At 44.2% G+C, this 19,648-nt stretch overlaps 1 protein-coding gene across 10 annotated transcripts in view; it reads right to left on the minus strand.

The window, feature by feature from the left end:
• Positions 1-19,648, minus strand: part of AFF3 (AF4/FMR2 family member 3) — a 618,492-nt gene that overhangs the window by 84,720 nt on the left and 514,124 nt on the right. The gene's annotated exons all lie outside the window — the stretch shown is intronic.

Here is a 19,648-nt window from a genome sequence, read left to right on the forward strand (position 1 = left end):
TTCACACATTCTATCCGCCTTCCCTCCCACTGGCACCAGGATTGGGCTGGCTGAACAGGGGTTATATCTTCATTTTAAGATGAGGAACCATGGCCTAAAGAGGCTCCCTGGCCATGAACAGGGCAAATGGGGCCACAGGGAGGTCAAGTGGGCTCTCTGGACTCCAGGCCTGGGCTGGGCTTCTGGGGCCCCATCCAGTTAGTGGAGTGGGGCCAGCAAGCAGGCGGACCTGGTCTGTGAGATGGGAAAAGGGGCCATGGCCTTTCCCTTCCCAAGGAGTTGGTGTGGTTTCAACATTTAACCCAACTGACCTGTAATTAATTAATGAGCGTTGACGTACCGAACGCCGTCTCTCAGGATGGCAGGAGCAGTGGGTACCGGGCAGCGTGTGAAACTCAAGGCCACGGAGAATTACAGGGAGGGGACGCAAGCTTCAGGAATCTGCTCAGGTTAGATGGCAGACCCCGAATAACAGGGGTGCAGATGGCCGGGCTCCGATGCCAGGTGATGAGGGCAGAGGTGGGCACCGTGTTCTGCCGGCCAACGGGAGGATCCGGTATGGCAGCTGGCCCGGTAGCCAGCGCGGGAAAGGTCAGCCTGCTCCCCTCCGGGGGGGGGGGCACGTTAACCTTTCAACACCAGCAGGGGAGCTCATCAGGCTCCAAAACGCAGTAGAGCCAGCGGGCCAGCCTGCCAATGCTGGCCCAAGGCTGCCTCTGGAGGACGCCAGAGGCCTGAGTCACGGGAGGCAAGTGGTGAAGGGTCGGAGGTGGAGGGGCAGGCCCCGTGCCCAGAGTTAGCAGCAGGATGGGCAGCTCGCTCCAGCTGGCTCAGCATCCCGAGAGCGAACTGGCCTGGGTGGGACTGTCTGGGAGGGAATAAGGGGGATGGAGAGGTGCTGGCCTGAAAGGCTCTTAACGCAGAGAAAGAAGGCTCCAGGGCTTTGGCCAGTTTTCTCCACTAAAAGGAGATTAAAAACAAAACAAAACAAAAAACAGTTGTGGTGTCTCGATTTAAATAAACTTTCATCAAAAGCAGCTAAGTAGTTTGGTTTTAAACAAAACAAAACAAAAAACACCACTAATCTATTTGTTTTAAAACTACCCCCCCCACTAGAAATGTTTCTGCAGCTGCCCTCCGTTTACTAAAGACACAGACACCAGTGAAAGAGCTACAGACAGTGGCCTCAGTGTGTTAAGAAATATACATGGGTATTAAATATGCACCTTTTGTGAATTTTTTCCTGTAAAATATATGATTGGTTGCTCTCGGGTTTATTTTACGTTCAGTTCAATTTCCCAGATCTGAGTCAGTGTGAATGCAAAGTTTAAAAAGGGGGAACGCGGGGGAGACTGCATTATATCTTCATGTGTAATCAGTTTAAATATTTGAATAGAACTGACCACTAATAACCAATCATCAACACATTCGGCGCAGGACAGCAAGTGCTTGATTCAATCTCAGGAGTTACTCAAGAATGCACAGGCATAATTCCACTTCAGATATATAAACAAATGTGTTTATATATAAATATGTTTATATATATATATATATAAAAATACTGTGTGTGTGTGTGTGTGTGTATATATTTCTTTTTAAGAAAAGGAAAGATTTACCACTTGCAGCAAGTAAGGAGAACACCAGGGATCTTTTCCAAAGTAGTATCTCCAGCAATATATATTTTTAAAAAGGAATAGGCAGAATTGAGAAATATTGAAAACTATGCTCATTACACAGTCTTTTATTTCTCTTAACTTTAACTTGGAGATGTCTCATGTATTGGATACATTAAAAATTTTGGGGGGGGCTTCCCTGGTGGCACAGTGGTTGGGAGTCTGCCTGCCGATGCAGGGGACACGGGTTCGTGCTCCGGTCCGGGAAGATCCCACATGCCGCGGAGCGGCTGGGCCCGTGAGCCGTGGCCGCTGGGCCTGCGCGTCCAGAGCCTGTGCTCCGCAACGGGAGAGGCCACAACAGTGAGAGGCGCACGTACCACAGGAAAAAAAAAAAAATTGGGGGGGATGCGTTAAAACTTAAGTGAACAACAAACATCAGACATCCACGGTACCATCGTCCTTGGTCTAGAAGTGATGCCAACACAGTGTTCAAAAGGGGTAACGCACAGAGACAAAGCCTTCCAGCGAAAACTTCCAGTTCTGTTATTTAAATATTTTACCACTGGCAGCTCTATCAACTTAGTCTGAAGGAACGAGTCCAGAAGAGAGGAACACCGTGTGCACGGTAACAGGTCCAAGCCAGTAACCTAAGGGCTGGTCCTAACTGTTAGGTCACTCCATCCATGGGGTGTCTTGTTCCTCTGGTCCCTTTCCTGAGGCTGGTTAAACCGGGTGGTGTGGACACTGAGCCTGGCTCTTCTGCAGCCACAGGTCCCTGGCGACAGGAGGGAGGTGGGCTGGGACCTGGGACCCTTGGCTGCAGTGCCGGCACCTGGACAAGCATCTCCTCCAGAACAGAATCCAAAGGGACTATAAGGGCCTAAAAATAACTGCACACATGCACAGGCAGGGCAGTTATGAACAGTAAGATACCAAGAGGCCACAAACCAAGTGCCACTGCTGAGCTGTCGGGAGCAAAAGCAGGGTCCTGCACACGATCCCTGCACGTGACACCACCAAGCGGGTGGGCACGCCACCTAAGCCCCGCCTCTGGCCCCCACCCACAGACCCACCCCACTTAACAGACCAGCTCATCCCCTCTCCTCGGGGAGCGAGCAACGGCACCTGGTACTTGTTTCTGCTCCCCTGTGCTGCAGCACGAGTCCCAGTGAAGCCCTGCCTGAATTTCTTGTCTGTCATCTTCTCAACTTCTACTGATTAAAGAGTCCAAGGATCTGAGTCAGTAACAAGAGCAGGGGAGGGATGGTGGGTCTCCCCAGCACAGGATACCAGAGGCACCTTGGCTAGCAGAGAAGGAAGGAAGGAAGAAATCTCCAGGCTGGAATCTAGCACCTCAAACCTGGGAGAGAGAACGCCTGCTTCCCACTCTAGACATTTGAGAGACGGGACCATCCAGAGGACCTGGGGATATTAGTACGTGCAGAGAGGTACTCATTTTTTCTTTCTAATTGTGGCAAATACACATACAAAATTTATGATTTTACCCGTTTTTAAGTGAAAAATTCGGTGGCATTAAATATATTCACATCGTTGTACAGCTGTCACCACCACCATTCCTTAAATTTCTTTTCTTTTTTAGTGAATGAAAGATTTTTTCTTTCTTTCTTTCTTTTTTGCGGTACACGGGCCTCTCACTGCTGTGGCCTCTCCCGTTGTGGAGCACAGGCTCCGGACGCGCAGGCTCAGCGGCCATGGCTCACGGGCACAGCTGCTCCGTGGCATGTGGGATCTTCCCGGACCGGGGCACGAACCTGCATCCCCTGCATCGGCAGGCGGATTCTCAACCACTGCGCCACCAGGGAAGCCCCGAAAGATTCTTTACATTCAATAGTGCTTTACAATTTTCAAAAGTCTGACACAGATGATTTCACATAATCCCATAATAAACCGTTTATTTTCATTCTTTTTGAAAGAGGTTAAACCCCGCTAAAGTATGCCCAGCTCGCATCCCATCTGCTCCTTTAGGTTCCTGGCAACTGTGGGCATTGACTAAAAGGGTTATTAACACTGCCTTTCACCCAGAGGTCCCTCCGGGCTGCATCCTCCTTGCCCAGACCTCAGGCAGCGGGTCCACAAGAACCTGCAGGCATCCCCACCCCACTAAACCATCTTAACAGGTAATTAGTGGCTTCATACAACTTGTTATTCATTTACTTGAAAGACTGTTAACAGTTTCTTCCAGGCTGCTCTGTTCTATTGTGTAAAATACATGTTTGGGACCTTTTAAAATGTATGTTATTTACCTGATAGAATTCAAGGTCTTCTCCGGAGCCATTAAGTTTTGTGGTGGAAATTAGTACTTACGGGGACTATTTTTTTTTTTTTAATAAATTTACTTATTTTATTTATTTACTTTTGGCTGCGTTGGGTCTTCATTGTGGTGAGCGGGCTTCTCATTGTGGTGGCTTCCTCTTGTTGCAGAGCACGGGCTCTAGGAGTGTGGGCTTCAGTAGTTGTGTCTCGCTGGCTCTAGAGCACGGGCTCAGTAGTTGTGGCGCACGGGCTTAGTTGCTCCGCGGCATGTGGGATCTTCCGGGACCAGGGATCGAACCCATGTCCCCTGCATTGGCAGGCGGATTCTCAACCACTGCGCCACCAGGGAGGCCCAGTACTTAAGGGAACTTTTTAAAAGCTGAGTTTTAGATTCGATAGCCTACATTTCCTTACGATGCTAATGCAGTCAGCTGGGCTAACAGTCACTGAAGGGCGGTCGGGGACACTTAGGTGGCAGTTAAGAAGAAGCAGTAAGGAGAGTGTGTCCACTTCTGTAAATGTCCATGGGTACCGCTGGCCCCGTTAGAGAAGAGAGCTCACACAGAGGCTCAGTTAGCGTTCTTCTCTCTTTACAGGGCCCCCAAACAGATCTCTACCAGGGATCCCTCATGTTATCTGAGAGTCATTGTTTGCTTTTGAAATAAGGATGATTTACTTTGGAAATAATAAGATGAATCCAATTCTTCAGGGATCAGCTGGAAAAGGTGTCTGGAAATGACCCAGGATGACTTTTCCAGGTGAGTGAAGTAAGATGCTGACATAGGAGACACGGGTTGCTGCCTCCTCAGGGGTCGAGGTGAACTTACCCAGGACCCAGAGATCCACAGTTAGGCTTTGATGGGAGAACAGGCTAGATTAGAACCTATTACAAAGTAGGGATGGAACGAGCAATAGTAAGGGATAGTTCTTGGGCTTTGTTGATATTTATTTTGCTATAATGTCAAGGTAAAAACACGCTCCATACTATTAGTTATTCATGGTTTCATAAATTAAATCCACTCTGTCATATTTTCCTCTCTTTGCTTTTAAGCTTCCTGGCAGGACTTAAAGAGTACCTCATGGAACCTTGATGAGCAGATTTTCTTAGTGATGTAATAGAGTAATTACTATCGTATGGATAGATTAACAAAGCACTTTTTCTATCTATCGCCTCATTTAATCTGTCCGTAAACCTAACAAGGAGGACATTATCACCATCCTGTTTATGCAATTGTGAGAGTTCAGACTCAGATGTATAAATACTTTGCCCAAAGTAAGTTCCAGCCCAAAAGCTCAAGGATTCAAAATCCCGTGCTTGCTTCATGACGTCTTATAAAAAAGAGAAGAGATTAGGGAAAGCTGGGCCAGAGGTTTGGCATTTTTTGCCCCTCCTTATCATGGCAGCAGAGATGAGTGGCATAATTTGAATTCTTAGGCTTTCATGTTTGAAAGGCATTGAGTAAGTCCTTATTGAGCATTCTTTCTTCTTTTTTTTTTTTTTAGTTGAAGTATAGGTGATTTATAATGTTGTGTTAATTTCTCCTGTACAGCAAAGTGATTCAGTTATACATATACACATGCTTTTTTTTAAAAAACATGTTTATTGGAGTATAATTGCTTTACATCGGTGTGTTAGTTTCTGCTTTATAACAAAGTGAATCAGCTATACGTATACATATATCCCCATATCCCCTCCCTCTTGCGTCTCCCTCCCACCCTCCCTATCCCACCCCTCTAGGGGGTCACGAAACACCGAGCTGATCTCCCTGTGCTATGCGGCTGCTTCCCACTAGCTAGCTATTTTACGTTTGGTAGTGTATATATGTCCATGCCACTCTCTCACTTCGTCCCAGCTTACCCTTCCCCCTTCCCATGTCCTCAAGTCCATTCTCTACGTCTGCGTCTTTATTCCTGTCCTGCCCCTAGGTTCTTCAGAACCGTTTTTTTTTTTTTTAGATTCCACATATATTACACATGCTTTTTTTATACTCTTTTCCACTATGGTTTATAATAGGATATTGAATATATTTCCCTGTGCTATACGGTAGGACCTTGTTTATCCATCCTATATACAATAGCTTACATCTGAGCAGTCATTCTGTATACAGTATTACCTAATATTCACGATGAGGCCCCTGTTCTCCACCCACTGATGAGAACACACATAAACACATAAAGTGAGCAGAGGGCGGAAGCAGGTCTATGTCAGCAATTCCACGAGGTAGTGATGGAACAGGACCGTAGGAGTCAGGGTAGTTGGTTAGTTAAGGTTTCTGCGGAAGATGAGGCTTGATCCCACGTTTGAGGGAAGCCGGGCTCCCCTGCCTCCTGCACTGGGGGGGGTGGGTGGGTGTGGAGAGCTGGCTCCCAGACCCCTATCCCTCTGGATGCCCACACCCCAGGGGAATGAAGGGCCTGCTGCCCCCTGTTGAGCCCCCAGCCTTCCCTTGCTCAGGGTGCTTGTTCTGTCTGCGGAGAAAGCTGTTCTTCCCCTTTCCACTCTTTGGTCCCCTGATGCTCCCCTCCTTTACACGTTACTTCAAATGCCCCCTCCCCGCGTCCCTTGCTCTGCTCTGAGACGGCTTCGGGTCTACCTGCATCCCTCCAGGGACAGCGATCTCTTTGTAACTTGATGGGGTGGGAGGATGTTACTGAAGCCGCTAAGAGCATCAGCTACAATCAGACAGGCCATGCGGCAGCTTTACAGCCGTAAGACTGTGGGTCGGTTACATGTCTCTGTAAACCCAGATTCACTAGGATTCTAGGGAGGGTGTTTGGAACATGAAACGAAATAAATGTTCAACTCTTTAAGGCCCTAATATTGAATTCCTCCTTCCTGGCTGAGTGGGTTATCGTGAGGATTAATGATAAGTGATGCATGTGAAATGCTTGGTGGTGTACCTACACGCCACTGCTGTACTAACAAGGCCCAGGACCACACAAGCACACGTTGACATTTAATGCACGCGGTAGATCTGCGCATGTTTCCGCTACCACCCGTAAACTCCTGGAGAGTGGGATGCATGGGTAAAGCATTTTCGTGTCTACCACAGAGACTGATGTGACGCCTTACCCATTGCAGGGGGTCCGTACTATAAATGTGCATCAAATGAAGGAAGGAAAAAAAGAAACATGAATAATTGGTGGAGATAATATGGGAGAGCGTCTTAAATCGTGTCCACAGTGGGAAGCACAGCAATGAGGAGTGGGGAGGGGGAGACAGGGAGCAGCCAGTGATCATCTCCGGGCAGGAAACTTCTCTAAGGCATCCTATGGCCATTCTACAGTTCTCTCTGGTTACCGATTTCTAAGAATTTAATTTCACTCGAATTGAACCGCACCGGATGCTTTCAATCTTTTGAAGGGTTTTTTTTTTAAGTCCCTGACCATCAAACTCTGCCTCCTGAGATGGTCTGCTGCAACAGCGGACAGCCACAGTTTCAGAAATCTATTTTCTATTTTAAGCCCAAATTTGCCATTGCTTAACCACAAAACATGGGTTCTGATTCACGCATTCATTTGTTCATTGTTTTCTTTCATTCATCAAATAACTTTTTGTGTCTCCTAACTGCCAGGAACTGTGCTAGGTGCTAGGGATAAAAAGATAGCTAGGCAAGAAATGTACGGATTATTATAACTACTAGTAGAAACAAAGTATTAGTACAGACTAAGCTATTTGTTACAATATAAAACGTGGCCTGAGCCACCTGCCTCTGACCCCATCCAAGCCTGTTTCCTTGCTGCGTGATGGGGACGAGAGAATTCTACTCCACACGAGTCACAGGACCTGGAGTCTAGTCCCAGCTCTGCCACTTGCTACCCTGTGACCTGGGGTGAGTCCACCACCTGTCTCGGGCTCAGTTTTCTTATCTGTAAAATGGGTCCTTTCTATCTCATAGGGTTATTGTGGGATCATAAAATGAGACAGCCAATGAGATAGGGCTTCTAAACTCTAAAGCTCTTTTAAAAAGTTTTACCAAAAAGACTTCATCATCAGAAGCCCCTGCACTGGAGAGACTGGAGACCACTGTGGGTCTCGAAGGTGGGGCTGATACATGTCCTCCTGCTACCTTGTCATCTTCCAAGTTGGAAATTTGAAACTTTCTTAAAAGTCCCCCAAGCCCCCTTTTTGGACCCTTAGAGAAGAGGCCAACCATTACCAGTGCCTGGCAACTGTGACTTTCTTCTTCAGACTTCAGGGACAGTATGTAAAATGTGACCTGGAAAGACACCCTTCGGTGCTGGTGGCCACTCCCAGCACGTTCCCTTGGCTTGGCTGAAACTGGTCCACGTGGCGACAGGTCAGGAAGACGAGGCTGAATGCAAAGCCCCCTCCCTGCCATCAGATGCCTACCCTGCCCTCCCCGCTGGTCGTGGGACCATTCATTTCCAGCCCCGCTTCCAGACACAGGTCACACTCACATGGAGGTGACCACTTCATTTTACATGATTCCTCACTTACTTAATTTCATTATATTCTCCCTAATGGGAAGAGGAGATTTGACGGGTGAGGTTTATTTGAGGAAGGGCGAAATTGAGGTGAGCAGATCCACGAGGCTAACAAGGCTTTCTCTTCGCAAAGCTGTGGTCGGGGAGACCATAAGCAGAGGGATGGCTGCTTCCTACCACTGCCCACCTGCACCAGCCCAGTGCCCGCTGTGCACACAGGACACGTTCAATAAAGCCTCGCGGCACAAATGAATAAATCAATGGCAGTTGTTTGGATTCCAGTATAAATGGATCTTGGACCTGAGATATTGCCAGATGGGCAGACAGGTTACAATCTGGTGATGCATCTCCAAGGCTGTAAAAATGTAGCCATTTCTGGAGTATAGGCTGACATTTCAGAAGATGATTATATGTACAATTTAACCACACGGCCATTTGCACCCTCCCAGTGCCATGGCTCCAACAACTGTTTTCATGTTGGCTTCCTTGCTCGTTCCTTTTTTTGTTTTTCTGTTAAAGTCAAGCACAATTTTTTTTCCCCCAGCTTCTCATCTTTCTAGCCGAATGTGATTTATTCATACGAAATTATGCTGCATTTTTATAAAACCCACGTTACTGAAAATGATGCTGGAGGGTTCACAGAACATATTAATTCCTGATCTGTGGCTATAAAGCATCCCTGCTCGCTCTGCAGCAGTTCTGTGGCTCTGAGACAGGTGCAAGCGGTCCAAGGGGATGATTAACTTCTTAGTCCTGGCAATCGCCTAGTGTTCCCCTTGCTCTGGATTTCAAGATTGACCTCCGGCTCTTCTGGAGATGCACAGTTGCTCACCTTGATAAATCACACGAACCCTTTTTTCGATCACAGTTATCTACTATTTACTACTCGGGAAGGGAAGTTAACGGTTTTCAGAGGCACTTCACATGCTGCACACACATCCTGCCTTCTCCTCACAGCACTTTGCATATTCTCCACATGACTTGTGATGCGGCAGTGTCGATACCAAAGACACACCTTTAGAAATGACCCACAAAGCCCATTTATCCCAATTCTTCTCTGCCTCTCTCTACCCCATCTAGTACGATAATAGGTACAAAGAACAGGCACTTGAGAGGCACGTCATAAGGTGTGAATAAGAAGGAGAATGGGAGAGACTGGTTCAAGATGGCAGAGCAGAAGGACGTGCGCTAACTCCCTCTTGCGAGAGCAATGGAATCACAACTAACTGCTAAACAATCATCGACAGGAAGACCCTGGAACTCACCAAAAACGATACCCCACATCCGAAGACAAAGGAGATGCCACAATGAGATGGTAGGAGGGGCGCAATCACAATCAAATCAAATCCCATAACTGCTGGGTGGGTGACTCACAGACTGGAGAACACTTATAACACAGAAGTCCACCCACTGGAGTGAACGTTCTGAGCCCCATGTCAGGCTTCCCAACCTGGGGGTCCAGCAACGGGAGGAGGAATTCCCAGAGAATCAGACTTTGAAGGCTAGCGGGATTTGATTGCAGGACTTCGACAGGACTGGGAGAAACAGAGACTCCACTCTTGGAGGGCACACACAAAGCACTGTGCACATCAGGACCCAGGGGGAGGGAGCAGTGACGCCACAGGAGACTGAACTCAACCTACCTGCTAGTGTTGGAGGGTGTCCTGCAGAGGTTGGGGGTGGCTGTGTCTCACCGTGAGGACAAGGACACTGGCAGCAGAAGTTCTGGGCAGTACTTCTTGGCGTGAGCCCTCCCAGAGTCTGCCATTAGTCCCACCAAAGAGCCAGGGTGGGCTCCAGGTTTGGGTCCTCTCAGACCAAACAACCAACAGGGAGGAAACTCAGCCCCACCCATCAGCAGACAAGCGGATTAAAGTTTTAGAGCTCTGCCCACCAGAGCAACACCCAGCTCTACCCACCACCAGTCCCTCCCATCAGGAAACTTGCACAAGCCTCTTAGACAGCCTCATCTACCAGAGGGCAGACAGCAGAAGCAAGAAGAACTACAATTCTGCAGCCTGTGGAACGAAAAACACATTCACAGAAAGACAGACATGATGAAAAGGCAGAGGACTATGTACCAGATGAAGGAACAAGATAAAACACCAGAAAAACAACTGAATGAAGTGGAGATAGGCAACCTTCCAGAAAAAGAATTCAGAATAATGATAGTGAAGATGATTCAGGACCTTGGAAAAAGAATGGAGGCAAAGATAGAGAAGATGCAAGAAATGTTTAACAAAGACCTAGAAGAATTAAAGGACAAGTAAACAGAGATGAACAATACAGTAACTGAAATGAAAAATACACTGGAAGGAATCAACAGCAGAATAATTGAGGCAGAAAAACGGATAAGTGACCTGGAAGACAGAATGGTGGAATTCACTGCTGCAGAACAGAATAAAGAAAAAAGCATGATAAGAAATGAAGACAGCCTAAGAGTCCTCTGGGACAACACTAAACGCAACAACATTCGCATTATAGGGGTCCCAGAAGGAGAAGAGAGAGAGAAAGGACCAGAGAAAATATCTGAAGAGATCATAGTTGAAAACATCCTGAACATGGGAAAGGAAATAGCCACCCAAGTCCAGGAAGCACAGAGAGTCCCGTACAGGATAAACCCAAGGAGAAACACACCAAGACACATAGTAATCAAACTGGCAAAAATTAAAGACAAAGAAAAATTATTGAAAGCAGCAAGGGAAAATGACAAATAACATACAAGGGAACTCCCATAAGGTTAACAGCTGATTTCTCAGCAGAAACTCTACAAGCCAGAAGGGAGTGGCATGACATGTTTAAAGTGATGAAAGGGAAGAACCTAAAACCAAGATTACTCTATCGGCTAAGGATCTCATTCAGATTGGACAGAGAAATCAAAAGTTCTCTAGTCTTTACAGACAAGCAAAAGCTAAGAGAATTCAGCACCACCAAACCAGCTCTACAACAAATGCTAAAGGAAATTCTCTAAGTGGGAGACACAAGAGAAGAAAAGGACTTACAAAAACAAACCCAAAACAATTAAGAAAATGGTAATAGGAACACACATATCGATAATCACCTTAAATATAACTGGATTAAGTGCTCCAACCAAAAGACACAGCCTTGCTGAATGGATACAAAAACAGGACTCATATATATGCTGTCTACAAGAGACCCACTTCAGACCTAGCGACACATACAGACTGGAAGTGAGGGGATGGAAAAAGATATTCCAGGCAAATGGAAATCAAAAGAAAGCTGGAGTAGCAATACTCACATCAGATAAAATAAAGAATGTCCCAAGAGACAAGGAAGGACAGTACATAATGATCATGGGATCAATCCAAGAAGGAGATATAACAATTATAAATATATATGCACCCAACATAGGAGCACCTCAATACATAAGGCAACTGCTAACAGCTATAAAAGAGGAAATCGACAGTAACACAATAATAGTAGGAAATTTTAACCCCTCCGTTACACCAATGGACAGATCATCCAAACATAAAATTAATAAGGAAACACAAGCTTTAAATGTCACAATAGACCAGATAGATTTAATTGATACTTATAGGACATTCCATCCAAAAACAGCAGATTACACTTTCTTCTCAAGTGCGCATGAAACATTCTCCAGGATAGACCACATCTTGGGTAACAAATCAAGCCTCAGTAAACTTAAGAAAATTGAAATCATATCAAGCATCTTTTCTGACCACAAAGCTATGATTAGAAATAAATTACAGGGGAAAAAACGTAAAAAACACAAACACATGGGGGCTAAACAATACGTTATTAAATAACCAAGAGATCACTGAAGAAATCAAAGAGGAAATCAAAAAATACCTAGAGACAAATGACAACGAAAACACGACAATCCAATACCTATGGGATGCACCAAAAGCAGTTATTAGAGGGAAGTTTATAGCAATACAGGCCTACCTCAAGGAACAACAAACATCTCAAATAAAAAAATCTAACCTTACACCTATAGGAACTAGAGAAAGAAGAACAAATAAAACCCAAAGTTAGCAGAAGGACAGAAGTCATAAAGATCAGAGCAGAAATAAATGAAATAGAAACAAAGAAAACAATAGCAAAGATCAATAAAACTAAAAGCTGGTTCATTGAGAAGATAAACAAAATTGATAAACTTCTAGCTAGACTCATCAAGAAAAAGAGAGGACTCAAAGCAATAAAATTAGAAATGAAAAAGGAGAAGTTATGACAGACACTGCAGAAATACAAAGCATCATAAGAGACTACTACAAGCAACTCTATGCCAATAAAATGGACAACCTGGAAGAAATTGATAAATTCTTAGAAAGGTATAACCTTCCAAGACTGAACCAGGAAAAAATAGAAAATATGAACAGACCAATCGCAAGTAATGAAATTGAAACTGTGATTAAAAATCTTCCAACAAACAAAAGTCCAGGACCAGATGGCTTCACAGGTGAATTCTATCAGACATTTAGAGAAGAGCTAACACCCATCCTTCTCAAACTCTTCCAAAAAACTGCAGAGGAAGGAACACTCCCAAACTCATTCTATGTGCAGAGGAAGGAACACTCCCAAACACATTTTATGAGGCCACCATCACCCTGATACCAAAACCAAACAAAGATACTACAAAAAAAGAAAATTACAGACCAATATCACTGATGAATATAGATGCAAAAATCCTCAACAAAATACTAGCAAACAGAATCCAACAACACATTAAAAGGATCATACACCATGATCAAGTGGGATTTATCCCAGGGATGCAAGGATCCTTCAATATACGCAAATCAATCAATGTGATACACCATATTAACAAATTGAAGAATAAGAACCATATGATCATCTCAATAGATGCAGAAAAAGTTTTTGACAAAATTCAATACCCATTTATAATAAAAACTCTCCAGAAAGAGGGCATAGAGGGAAACTACCTCAACACAATAAAGCCCATATACTATAAACCCACAGCAAACATCATTCTCAATGGTGAAAAACTGAAAGCTTTTCCTCTCAGATCAGGAACAGACAAGGATGTCCACTCTCACCACTACTATTCAACATAGTTTTGGAAGTCCTAGACATGGCAATCAGAGAAGAAAAAAGAAATAAAAGGAATACAAATTGGAAAAGCAGAAGTAAAACTGTCACTGTTTGCAGATGAAATGATAGTATACATAGAGAATCCTAAAGATGCTACCAGAAAACTACTAGAGCTAATCAATGAATTTGGTAAAGTAGCAGGATACAAACTTAATACACAGAAATCTCTTGCATTCCTATGCACTAATGATGAAAAATCTGAAAGAGAAATTAAGGAAACACTCCCATTTACCACTGCAACAAAAAGAATAAAATACCTAGGAATAAACCTACCTAGGGAGACAAAAGACCTGTATGCAGAAAACTATAAGACATTGATGAAAGAAATTAAAGATGATACAAACAGATGGAGAGATAAACCATGTTCTTGGATTGGAAGAATCAATATTGTAAAAATGACCATATTACCCAAAGCAATCTACAGATTCAATGCAATCCCTATCAAATTACCAATGGCATTTTTTACAGAACTAGAACAAAAAAGTCTTAAAATTTGTATGGAGACACAAAAGACCCCGAATAGCCAAAGCAGTCTTGAGGAAAAAAAACGGAGCTGGAGGAATCAGACTCCCTGACTTCAGACTATACTACAAAGCTATAGTAATCAAGACAATATGGTACTGTCACAAAAACAGAAATATAGATCAATGGAACAGGATAGAAAGCCCAGAGATAAACCCATGCACCTATGGTCTACTAATCTATGACAAAGGAGGCAAGGATGTACAATGGAGAAAAGACAGCCTCTGCAATAAGTGGTGCTGGGAAAACTGGACAGCTACATGTAAAAGAATGAAGTTAGAACACTCCCTAACACCGTACACAAAAATAAACTCAAAATGGATTAGAGACCTAAATGTAAGACTGGACACTATAAAACTCTTAGAGGAAAGCATAGGAAGAACGCTCTTTAACATAAATCACAGCAAGATCATTTTTGATCCACCTCCTAGAGTAATGGAAATAAAAACGAAAGTAAAAAAAAATGGGACCTAATGAAACTTAAAAGCTTTTGCAAAGCAAAGGAAACTACAAACAAGACCAAAAGACAACCCTCAGAATGGGAGAAAATATTTGCAAACAAAGCAACAGACAAAGGATTAATCTCCAAAATATATAAACAACTCATGCAGCTCAATATTAAAAAAAAATAAAGAAGCCAATCAAAAAATGGGCAGATGACCTAAATAGACATTTCTTCAAAGAAGACATACAGATGGCCAAGAAGCACATGAAAAGCTGCTCAACATCACTAATTATTAGAGAAATGCAAATCAAAACTACAATGAGGTATCACCTCACACTGGTTAGAATGGGCATCTTCAGAAAATCTACAAATAACAAATGCTGGAGAGGGTGTGGAGAAAAGGAACCCTCTTGCACTGTTGGTGGGAATGAAACTGATATAGTCACTATGGAGAACAGCATGGAGGTTCCTTAAAAAACTAAAAATAGAATTATCATATGACCCAGCAATCCCACTACTGGGCATACACCCAGAGAAAACCATAATTCAAAAGGACATATGCGGGCTTCCCTGGTGGCGCAGTGGTTGAGAGTCCGCCTGCCGGTGCAGCAGACACGGGTTCGTGCCCCGGTCCGGGAGGATCCCGCATACTGTGGAGCAGCTGGGCCCGTGGGCCGTGGCCGCTAAGCCTGCGCGTCCGGAGCCTGTGCTCCGCAACGGGAGAGGCCACAGCAGTGAGAGGCCCGCGTACCGCAAAGAAAAAAAAAAGATATATGCACCCCAATGTTCACCAAAACACTGTTTACAATAACCACGTCAGGGAAGCAACCTAAATGCCCATTGACAGACGAATGGATAAAGAAGATGTGGTACATATATACAATGGAATATTACTCAGCCATAAAAAGGGATGAAATTGGGTCATTTGTAGAGACATGCGTGAATCTAGAGACTGTCATACAGAGTGAAGTTAAGTCAGAAAGAGAAAAACAAATATCGTATATTAACACATATATGTGGAACCTAGAAAAATGGTACAGATGAATGGGTTTGCAGGGCGGCAACTGAGATACAGATGTGGAGAACAAGTGTATGGACACCAAGGTGGGGAAGTGGTGGTGGTGGGGGGTGATGGTGGGATGGATTGGGAGATTGGGATTGACATGTATACACTAATATGTATAAAATGGATAACTAATAAGAACCTGCTGTATTAAAAAATTAAATTAAATTAAAAAAAATTACACTGGCAATTTAGAATAAATTAATTGATAAGACATCTCAAAAGAAAAAAAGGAATGAAGTACTAGTACCTGCTACAACACAGATAAACCTTGAAAACACGCTCAGTGAAAGAAGCCAAACACAAACGAGCGCATTTCGCAGGATTCCATTTATATGAAATGCCCCAAAGAGGCAAATTCACAGAGAGAAAGTGGTTTTGCATTTGCCAGGGGAGAGGGCAATGGGGAGTGAAATGAAACAGGACCCTACGGTCCTTCCCCCACCCCCATATCCTCCTGTCTTTTGTCTGCGTAAAAACTTTAGCCAAATTAAGTTTAATCAGAGAAATGAGAAAATGTAGAAGCAAAGAAAAGCAGTCAAACAGGACAAAACGATAACAGTTTAGTCAGTAAGCAAAGTCAAGGACATTTAGTTCCCTCTCAAGGGCTCTGGAGAATATTCTGAGCCACATCCCGTGAGCTGTCTTGTAGATACTGAAACCCTCACCAGGTGGAAGAAGTTAACTACACGATGACCAGGCTGTAGCCATGACACAAGCTGCCACAATTCCGAGAACTGGCCTCAAGGAAATGGGAACAAACCGAGCGGGGAACTGAAGGTTAACTGTACCTAAAACAATCAAGATGGTGCTGGTCAGACCACCGATGACCAATTTCTCAATGACGGTGAGATCTCAATGACGGTGAGAGCTGACTGTGCCGTTTCTGCATGTAGCCCGCTCCCTCTGCCTATGAAAGCTCTGGCCCGCTGGTTGTCAGGGGGAGCGAATCAGCCTTTGGACATGAGTCTGTACCTCCCCCTAGTTGCCGGCATCCAAAATAAAGTAAACTTTACTTTCCACCAAAAAAAAAAAAAAAAAAAGGAGTATGCTTCTCTGCAAAGGGAGGTTCTCTTGTAATTGATTGGTTTACCTTGCTGAGAATTTTGCCACCTCTTCCTGCCCTGGTGTCTTGTTTTTTCGTTATTTGGGGCACTGGCAGGCCTCTGGTAGGCCAGCTGCCTCTCGATGGCATAAGACAGATCGATAAAAAGTTCTACAGGCAACAGTAGAAAAGAACAAAACCCAAGCCACCATCCCACCTTCACACACCCTTCCCATTGCTGCAGGTGGCACGGGTTAGTTGGGCCAAAGCCCACATCTGCCTCGCTGTCATGATCCTGTTTGGGTCTGTGGAGTGTTTGGGCTATTTCGGCTGAACCATCAACTAAGCCCATCACCCAAAGTCAAAGAAGGCAAAAGGTTCTCTATGGGAGTGACCACAGATGCTTTTTAAATTTTAGTAATGGCAATATCAGAGTTTTAATTGATCAAGGTTGTGTATTGACTACTGAGGACTCACTGAACTTTAAACCATTACAATCACCAACTGTCAGATGCTAGACTTCTGCTAGAATGCCCCTGGAAACCAGGAAGCTGGAGCAATGAAAAGATAGACAAGACTGACCTTCAGAAGATGTCTGGATATCCTCTACCCTCTGACACCCCACGGGGATGAGATTTCCATCTGCCCTCAGAGAGGGAAACGACACCCCTTTTCCCTATATCTAGTCCCATTAGGCCAGGTCCCCAAGCCTCGAAGGTCGGCTTTCTTACGGGGAAGCAGAGGACAACTGGCTTCCTACGGTGTAAACTCACATTGCCCCTACAATCCCAGTCAAGCGAATCCCATTTCATCATCAAGTTGTACATCTTGAGACAAAACAGCTCTCCTCCTGGATCACACGTCCTGTGTTCACCAGGTACTTAGGCAGTTATAAGGTTAAATGGAAGTGACATGGGCCCAGAGAGGAGCAAACCAGTGGGATACCTCAGTGTCACATGGTAGCCTGACTCAAGCCAGCATGGGCTTTCTGTCCAACTCCAGAATCGCAGAACTCAGGAAGCAACTTTGAAGGCCTGAAAAGTGCTCTTTCTTTTTCTCGGAGAGAAACAAAATTGCTGCCTAATCATTATGGAATTTTAAATCAAGAGGTGATAACAGGCTGCAAAAAGAGTTTAGGAAACCAGTAGAGTCTGCGTTAATGAATGTTTGAAAGATCACCACCATACTGTAAGTAGACAGAGATACTGGGGTTAGATCTCTACCTTGGGAAGGGCACAACCTGGAGGGGAATTTCTACTCAATTCCCTTCCCAACCTGAGGTCGTTCTTGGGACAGATAGAATTTTAGGCAAGTCATATGGTGGCTGGACCCAAAGCCGCATCCCTCATTTTCTAGAAAAGACTAGTTTATTCAACAGAATAGGTAATGTGATAGAAAATGACATCTGTCGTGTGTTAAGTTAGCATTCTCTAATTGAAGAAACTAGAAACATGAATCCAATTAATTCAGTAGGTGTTACAAGTCCTTATTTTGAAGAAGGGTTTTTAATTGTATCGCCCAACAATTACAGAGACTTCTCACTCATGGAAATACTCAAGTGGTCCTGAATTAACGGAAAACATAAAACAGGAAAAGCACAGAGAAGTAGCTTTACACAACTGCATTGCTAGAATAGTAGGCAAAGCCAGCGCATTACTTTGCAAGGCGTTGAGTTCCTCCCACTGTGAACAGAAAAACTGTTAAGGTTTAGAGGGAAATGCTCAGTTACGTTTGAAGACAGGGAAATTCGTTAGAAGAGCAGGGACAATGGGAACCTCTGTTTTTCTGTTTCTAGGGAATGAACTTTTTTTTCCTCACAGTATCTGCACTAAGTGGTTATATAAGAACAAGGGCTAAGATACTAACTTACTAGTCAATTAATTATTGGGCTTCAGGAGGGGTTTTTGAGAGAAGATCAGAAAATGTCAAAGGTAATAGCATTGCTCATCATGAAAATCTATGCACATTTTCTACCCAGGACAAAGTCCTGTATCTTTTGGGGAGAAGCCTTAGAATATACCGGTCCGAGTTTCTGATGACTCGTCTTTGTACCTACAATCATGTCTTCAATGGGAGTCCATGTTTTTAAAAATGGTTCTTGATTCATTCTACCAAAGTCTATAAAGATATTTTGTGTCTAGATATGTAGCATTATTGAAATGTAATTTATATACCATAAAGCTCACCCATTTAAAGCATGCAATTCAGTTGTTTTTAGTATATTTACTGGGTTGTGAAGTCTTCACCATAATCTAATTTTACACCATTTTTATCATCCCAAAAAGAAACCTCGTCACCATTGGCAGTGGCATCGTATTGTCAACTGAGGGCTCTCTCTTGCTTCTCAATGCGTTTTGTTGAAGGAATCACTGAAGAAGAAAAGTCAAAGGGAAAAGAGAAAGTGTAGAGGAAAAGAATTAATGTGTCAGATTTTAAGTGTGTTGTGATCCAGAGTCTCTCTTCTTTCTACCAACAGACTCAGAAGCAGTACAGTTATCAGCTTTTGCGAAAATCCCAGAAGCAACCCCAGCAGATCACGTGGCAGCCACTCTTAGAGCCCACAGGCTTGTGTGGTTGTCATGGGGAAGGCTTTTCAATTGAAATCAAAACACTTGGGCTCCGCCTGCCACCATCGAGAAAACGCTTTTCACCCATGAACACAGATAATTCGCCTAAGTGACAGGTTTCACCTTGGAGAAGCACTGAACTGAGCTGGTCTACACAGTCAATTATTGCTCATTCCACAGAAGAGAACTGGGAAGGAAGGGAGGGGGGCGGTGGTAGCTAGACAATGCCGAGATGCCTGCCAGCCCGCTGAGGGGAACAGCTCCTCCGGCTATTTCCAGCCCTGTGAGAACCTCACTTGTGGAGAGAAAACAAAGCTTCATCTTTACCTCCTGATGGTTCTTTAAAACACACACACACACACACCACACACTTTGGCAAATGAGAAATCAAAAACCAACCCAAACCAAGAGATGGTCTGCTCTATTCTAGAAAGTAACTTTATATGTGCCCATTCAAATACTTTCAAACAGTCTTATAGGCAAAGGACGATGTGAAATACAGCTGGAGTATGTTTACTGATTAGCTTTACGTATCTCATTCAATAACACAAGTTAGGAAAAACAAGCCAGAGCAAG

This window comes from Phocoena sinus, chromosome 13 (genome assembly GCF_008692025.1).
Source record: "Phocoena sinus isolate mPhoSin1 chromosome 13, mPhoSin1.pri, whole genome shotgun sequence".
Lineage (NCBI taxonomy): Eukaryota > Metazoa > Chordata > Mammalia > Artiodactyla > Phocoenidae > Phocoena > Phocoena sinus.